This window comes from Pleurodeles waltl, chromosome 1_1 (genome assembly GCF_031143425.1).
Source record: "Pleurodeles waltl isolate 20211129_DDA chromosome 1_1, aPleWal1.hap1.20221129, whole genome shotgun sequence".
Taxonomy (NCBI): Eukaryota; Metazoa; Chordata; class Amphibia; order Caudata; family Salamandridae; genus Pleurodeles; species Pleurodeles waltl.
Window position 1 is genome coordinate 740,026,065 of NC_090436.1, and position 8,081 is coordinate 740,034,145.

Genomic DNA, 8,081 nt, shown 5'->3' on the forward strand with positions numbered 1-8,081 from the left:
ACTCCCGTCAGATCCTGATCAGATTGGATGGTTTCTGCCACACAACAAAACATTATATGATATTTATAAGATTTGTTTCTGCTTTTTAGGCAATTTCAAGCACACCGAAGCAGTTTACATCTGAATGCCTAATACATTACAGCTTGGGCGAGTTTCAATCCATCAGAATTTCTTCTCTCTTTGAAACAGGTCAAAACCTTTTTAGAAATCGTATCTCCTCAATTTGCAAGGGGACTTGTAGATACAAAAGTAAACAAACATGTTGATTGCTAATAATGATGAATGACAGTACTTTAACTATTCAGGATAACTTAAAAAACGGTATCTCTGCTTCTGCTGCAATGGAAGCACTACATTATCTTCAACTGGATTCTAATAAAAAGGAGAAATATGCTTTTGGAGGTCCATCTGATCTCTGGACAGCTGGTTGTCGGTCCCCTAAAATCCCCAACAACTGAAACAGTTCAAAACCAGGGTTTCATTTTTGATTCTTGCTTTGTGCTCAAAAGATTATGAAATAAAGTTACATCCACATGTTTTTCCTCTGAAGGACTAGCAGAACATTCTACCCCATCTATAATATTTGTAAAATCCATTTTCACAGTTTTAGTGTCTCAGAAGAATAAGTAAGCATTAAAGACCAAGGTAAGTAAAGGCTGGAGTCAAGACAGTGTGGGCCAGATTTACAAGGCCCTAGTGCCTCCTTGCGCCACACTAGTGTCATTTTTTTTTACACTAATATGGCTGAAGGAGGCAATTTTCGCTGCACCATATTTACAAAGTAGCGCAATGCATGAATTGCTCCACTTTGCGACCCCTTGTGCCACATTATGACTACATCAGGCATAATGTATGCAAGAGGGGCATTCCAGCATTAGGAGGACTGAAAAAATGGTGCAGTGAAATTTACAAGTTTTTACTGCACCATTTTTGGTGTAATTTTTAACGCCTGATCAGAGCAGGCGTTAAACGCTAGTGGAGCAAAGTGCCACAATAGCGTAAAAAATTATGATGATATTGGCCTAATGAGTGCTATGGTGCGCTGTATTATAAATATGGCACACACATGGTGTCACTTGGTGAGGCAGGGGCGACACAAGAAAACTGGTGCATCAGTACTGATGTGCAAGTTTTCTGTAAATATAGCCCTATGATTCCAAGTGAGCTTTATTCTCAAACGTGACTACAGTTATAGTGACTGCGTTCAGCCAACTGGCCTCGTTCCAACTGACTGTTCGCTCGCCTCGGGATTCTGAGTGAAATACCATGAGGTTAAGAGGTCCAAGAGCAAACTAACAAAGTAAACAAAACATTAAAGTTTTACTCCTACAATAGAAATTCTGTCACAAAACCTTAAACTTTTTCCTGCCGTACCACGTTGCTCTCATGCTTATTTCTCTGTGGGGATACAGCACCATCCACACTCTAGCAGAGACCAAAAACCACTGGAAGTACAGCCGTGCCATTTGGCATTCACACCTTGATAGAATTTCCAATATGGCCATTCATTCCTCAACCTTAGAAATACTAGAAAAGGACAGGTAGTTGCTCTATTATCAGTTAGAGACACATTAGACACAGCTTATTCACCTCCAGTTTTCTCAGGAATAATTAAAAACATCCAACCAAGCTCTAACCAAAGCAAAATATCATATAATCCAACCTTCACCAGAACTCAAATTTCTTGTTTTAAGAACTCAATGACCTGAAATGGTCCTATATATTTGCCACCATCTTTGGTAAGACTGCTCCACCTATCAACCCAAACTGGCTGGGCCACAACTAAAACAGATTATTTAACCATGTGCCTTTAATCCTAAGAATTGTTATACACACTGTGCACTTTCAAGATAATTCCGTACATCACTTACAGTGACCGCTGTTCAATTTTATTGTCAGTTTTCCATCTATCATATAGCCTTAGAACCTGCCGTAGCGGGCTCTACCGGCTATTAAAGGCCAACTCCTGCGTTAAAGGCCCGAGCCGTAGGCAAACATTGGTTTGTTCCAATGTTCTAATTATTCTTAGTGAAAGGTTCTCTTCCTATCATAATTATAAAAGAAATGTAACCAGTCAAAGTGGGTGTCTCTCTGTAACTCCAAATAATTTTTTGACCTCTAAGATTCAATCCACACAGTTAGCCTTTGCAAGTTGAATAACACTCTTTAGCAAATGGTTGGAACTTTGTACTGTGCATTCACCGGTAGGAAGATAAACAGATGTAATTTGAAGAGCTACGCCATTCCTTTTGAAGAAACTCATAATAAATAAGAGTTGAATTGTGCCTCATTGTCAGAAACGATTTTCTCTGGCAGTACTTCTCTGGTAAACACATTACCCAAAAGTTACAAAACATCTACAGAATCTTTATCACGATTTCTACCTCAAACCACTTCGAAAACATACCTACCAAAGCTCTAAATAACCTACATCCATTATCTTTCGGTAAATCTACCACTACTGTTTTCCGAGGTAACATAGGAAATTCAGTTAGGCATAAAGAGGATGTAAATGTAGCCTGATACTTACCAGAATTGCAGCATTGAAAACAGTTCTGCTCAGAACTCTTAATTACTATTCCAGGCCATCAAAATGTCTCTTTAATCCTTCTCTATCCCATAACAATTCAGAGACAATCTTCATTACGCAGTTTGAAGATGCTTGACTTGACACTTCAGAGAGGCACTATTCTAACCCTCTTTAAAACTAACTCAAACTCCTCAGACATTCCACTTCTCACGTCTCAGAATACGCTTGGATTTTCCCATTTTTTTCTAGTCATCCTTACTTCAAGGTTTTTGATAATTGATGCAAATCAATATTTTATCTCATATTTGCCCACACACTCATGTTTCCACACATGACTCAATTCACTTTTATCCACCCAGGACATTTGAAATTCCTCCCAAGTATCTACTGGGCATTCCTTGATAGGTAATGGAAGTCTGCTAAGACTATCCACTAAGTTACTGTTTTCTCCTGGCACATACTTGTGAAATTGTTAGGTTATGCAATTCTGATTTGTGTAGTGCACTAATCACTGGTGAAGGTATCCAGATACTTGAGCAGGTGTCCTGGCAAGTGGTCCTCATGATGTTGTTCAAACAGTCAAGTCTTTAGCCTCCTGCAGAACACAAGAAGTGAGGAGCAGGTTCTGATTTGTTGAGGGAGGTTGTTCAAGGTATTCAGGATGATATAGGAGACTAAGCAACCTCATCTTCTGGTTTTGGTGATGCAAGGGATTGATTGTGAGAGAGAAAGTGAGGCAGTGTGTAGGTGTCTGGTAGGCTTGTGAAAGTGATTGCAGTTGTTGATGTATGCTGATCCAGTGTTGTGTAAGGCTTTGTATATGTATGCGAAGAGTTTAATTGGCTGTGCATCTCAATAGGGAGTTAGTGAAGCTCCTTGAGGTGTGGTGTGAAATGGGTGTGGAGATGGAGGTCAAGTATGAATCTTGCTGTGGTGTTCTAAACGGGCCGGAGCCTTTGTATGAGTTGTCTGGAGATACCTACATAGACAGCATTGCTGTAGCTCAGCATGCCAGCAATGAGTGCCTGCATGATGTCCTTCTGGTGTTCTGTGGCAGCCAAACAATCATCTTTCATAGCATGTGAAGAATGTGGGAACAGGAGGAGCTTACTGCACTGACTAGTGCTGTCATGTTGGGCTTGTCAGTTCGTATGATCCCCAGGTTCCTTGCGTGTTTGCTTGGTGTTGGTGTTGGTCCTAGCACTATTAGCCACCTGGCGGATTTCCATTGGGAGGTCTTGTTTCCGAAATCAAATACTTGTGTCTTGCCAACTTCAGATTCCAGCATTTGGTATACATCCAGTCCACTTCCATGGTCATGTAGTTGGAGAATATGGTTTTCATGGTGGCTTTTCTATCCATCATGGAGAGGATGAGTTGGGTGTCGTCAGTGTAGGAACTGATGGTGCTGCTTTGGGATCCGATAATGTTGGTGGGGTGTGATGTAGACATTGAACAGGGTGGAGCTAAGGGATGATCCTTGGGAGCTTCAAAGATCAGATAATTGGCCTCTGATGTTAAGGTTGGCAATCTGACCCTTTGGTTCTTCCTGTGAGGAAGGAGCAGATCCAGTTGAATGCAGGTTCTTGGATGCAAATCTTGTAGAGTCTTCTGATGAGAGTGTTGTGGGAGACAGTGTCAAAGGCTATGGAGAGGTCAAGCAGAATGTGGGCTGCAATAAGTGCTGTGGTTCTTTCTAAATCTGAATTGGATGTTGTCTACTGGGTGGTGAGGGTTGAGGTGGATTTAGAGTTGTTTGTTGATGACTTTCTCAATCACCTTGGTTGAGTAGAAAAGCAGGGAAATGGGTCAGAAGATGCTGAGTTGGTTTGGGTTGGCTGATGGTTCCTAGAGGAGGGCGTCACCAGGGAACTAGCGGTGGTGATGGAGGTGTTGATGATGTGATCTCAGGTAGTAGATGTGGTGGAGGCATGTATCAGTAGGGCCTTTGAGTGGATAGTTGGCATGGTTGTTGCTGTGTTATCTCTGTTGAGTTTTGTCCATTTTGTCAGGTAGCCGTCTTAGTTGGTGGTGGGTAGATTGGCGATAAGCTCATTAGAGTTAGGTTGGTATTCGAAGTTTATGTGGATTTTTGTGATTTTGCTATGGAAGAATCTTGACAGGTCATCGTGGAGAGTTTGGGAGAGGGTGATTTTGTTGATGGTGGCTGCTGGTGAGGTGAAGCACTTGATGATCAAGAAGATCTCCTTTCAGGGGTTGAATTGCATTCTAATAGCACTCTTTTATTAGTGTCTCTTAGTTGCTGGTGGTAGCGTCTGATTGCATCCTTGTAGGCGGTTCTATTGATGATTTTGTGGCTGACTCAACATGTCCTATTTAATTGTTTGCTGTATCTTTTGGTATCTCGGACGTCCTTTGTGTATCAGTTGGTGTGTTTGTTGGATCTTCTTTGCTTGTTGAGGGTTGACTAGTGTGAAGAAGTCTCCACAGTTCTTAATCCAGTTGTTGAAGTTGGTGATGTCTTTGTCAAGGTTGTCTTGGGGCAATGTTGCTTTTGCTGAGGGCGCCAAACCCCTCTTCAGTGGGCAAAACACTTATAAGGGGTGCGCGATATATTTTCAAATGAAAATTGGTACCCCCACACAAATGGCCTGACGTATTGAACTGGTCATATCCACCGTAAAGTTTTCCTTTCTAAGACTAAGTAATGCCTCACGGTTAGTGTAAATGAGTGAGAGACAGGCTGCCATCACTTCACAGTCATCACTCCAACCTCATTTAGAACAGCACCAAACCCTACTGGTATCTGTTGAATTGGCACTTATAGTTCTTGGGTTGAACAAATGGAAGGGTTTTGCATCAGAGATTCCTTTCTGTATGTTCTTTATGGTAGTTAAACCAAATTTTGAGTAAAACTCTGCAATCATCGCAAATCATCACTTCACCTAACAATTATCTCTTGAGCATAATTCCTTTGCAGGCTTCATGATCCAGGTAAGTGATGGTACATCAAATTTGCACTTGCTATGGTCAACAGTTAATCCTTTATCCTCCAAAACCTTCAATACCTTCTTAAATGTACTTTCATGCTCCTCCTTGTTCATTCTCATAATCAATATATCAGGGAACTGTGAAGATTTCTTAAACCCTTTAACACGCCCTATATTAATCTTTGAAATATGGTGGTTGTCGAAGCAAGTCCAAAATACATCTTTCTGAAATAGAATACCCCAAACGGAGCAATGAATGTGGTTAAACTCCTACACTTCCAATGAACAATTACCTGAAGGTACGCTGATGGTGTCTGGGCAACCAGAAGCAGCATATGCCCTGTAGTTGCTGCAAGTAATTTGTTGATTTTAGAAATAAATCTATAAATAAGTGACTTTTATTTATGCCACACACAAACATGTTTTAATACGCACATCTTCCTATGAGATTGTGGTAGCAAATATGAAGTGCAAAGTTTCAAAAGGTCACAATATCATGGTCTAATTATCGAGGGTCAAAATATTGAACAGCTAAGTCTTCATAGGCAGGTGGGGATTCACTATTCTTAACTTCAAATCTAGGTATGCAGATGTAACAGGGTCGCAAAAACCCTTGCCCGTGATACGGAAACAGGGCCGACACCTTCGTACCCCGGGGGCACTTTGAAGAGCAAAAGGGGCCGGGCTCTCCTCGCGAACCCAGATATCCGGGAGGAGAGCGTGACGGAACGGGCTGTAAGAATGAAGACACAGAAGAACAGGAGAAGGAAAGAGAGATTAGAGAGGAGGACGACCGGAAGACGGGAATGCCAAGGACGCCGACCATTCCAGGAAGAGACAAGCATGACGGAGGAGGGCCGAGTGAGCGGAACAACATGAAGGAAGAAACACCCCGTGCAAGGGAAGGCAAAAGAACCAGCCAAGTCCCTGGAGGGACGTGGCTCATGCAGGTACGTGCCTGCATACAAAATCCTAAAGGGTACTGGTGGAGGTGGGGAGGAGGGGAGGATAGACTGAGGGAAGGGGGAGGAACAGAAATAAACTAAAGCAAGAGGTTACCAGTGTTTCTGGGCTCCACATTGTCACTTGTTCTAAATAAAAGAACTCACCACTGAAGCACCATCATCTGGGGTGAACACTATCCTCACTGGCACAAGAGGAGACTAAACTTTCCTTTTTCTACACAGGTTGTTTTTTTGTTTTCTTTTCTCTCCAGTCTTTCTTTATCCCCCTTTCCCCACCCCTTTAAAAATAAATAACAAAAATATAAAAGAAAATAGAGTCTACTTACCCTTTTCCTTTTGGATCTATTTATTTCTTGGGGCCCAGACGGCGTTGGAGGAAGTTGTCATGGAGGAAGTCCCAGAAAACAACATGTAGAGGAAGAAGAGGCCAGGATTACACCAAGAACAAATTCAGAAACATGAACAAAAAACAAAATAATAAAGAAGGACAGTGAAACACGAAACAGATTAATTAAAGCTTTCCTTTGCATTCCGGACTCCAATAAATGAACATCCAGATACCGTCAACAGTGGTTGAGTCCTTTCTTTTACCTTCCTAAAACAATAACCAAGACAAACCCATCTCAGTAGAATATATATCACCAGGATGCATATATGGGGAGTTATGTATAGAATTGTATACAAACTTAACTTTCAATATTTTGTCATAATATTTTGATCATTCACTATTTTGTGCTCAATATTCCCGAATTACACCTTGCTATGACCAGTGGGGCAACCTGCTCAGTCGATTCTATGACTTCAATAATGCTTGTATCTCACAGCCTCTTCAATTCTTTAATTTCGATTCCAATTAATCTCTGCTTATTACTGAACAGTAGTAGCCTTGTGGACTACTTATACTGGAATAGGTTTTAAAACTATATGATGTGAAATCGCTCTCATTAGTTTTGCCCACCGCCAATACTTGTTTAGGACTACTGGGATTTAATACAATGTTTAAGGAAGCTTGACCAACCTAACCTAAAACTGATGGCCCTTTTCAGCAATATTCATCTTACCCAGAGCCTTTCTTCTTTGAGCTTCAAATTGGCATTCTTAAAACTTTAATATTCGGAGGTTCTAAGAAGTCACCTAGTAAATTTATAAATTATTCTCTACAAACTCTCACCAGCTCGCATAGATAGGGATCCAGAGTATGCCACAATGTTAATCTACAACTCTTCAATTTTAATTTCACAAATAGAAGTGAGCAAGAAATTCTGCTCAGCTGGCTTGTAACACAGAGATCTGCCCAAATTCTGCCAACCGACACATGGTGTTGTTTTTTCTCACTTGTGGCTCACCTAGAGTAAGCTGGTGAGGGGTAGAAAGAATTGGCATGCTCCTAGCATGATTTTTGGGCACTAGGCCGGCACCCAGCAAGATTTTCCTAGTACGACCATTCACAGTGAGAAAGCTCCCACTGAAGTAGAAAATCTACTTCAGTAGCTCCAAAATCCACTCGAGCTGCAGCGCTCTCTGGTGTGCCGCATAGTGCTGTTCATGCCGATTTTTCAGCGCAGAGTGAGCTCTCGGCGCTAAAGGATATTTCCTATTATTCGCAACATGTTCAATGCCATCACATCTGTAGCC

The 8,081-nt window shown here is 41.4% G+C and overlaps 1 long non-coding RNA gene across 1 annotated transcript; it reads left to right on the forward strand.

The window, feature by feature from the left end:
• The first annotated feature begins 6,076 nt into the window (after positions 1-6,076).
• Positions 6,077-7,013, forward strand: LOC138287133 (uncharacterized). Its single transcript, XR_011202169.1, has 2 exons — positions 6,077-6,431; positions 6,811-7,013. It is a non-coding gene; the product is annotated as an uncharacterized lncRNA (long non-coding RNA).
• Positions 7,014-8,081: the final 1,068 nt, after the last annotated feature.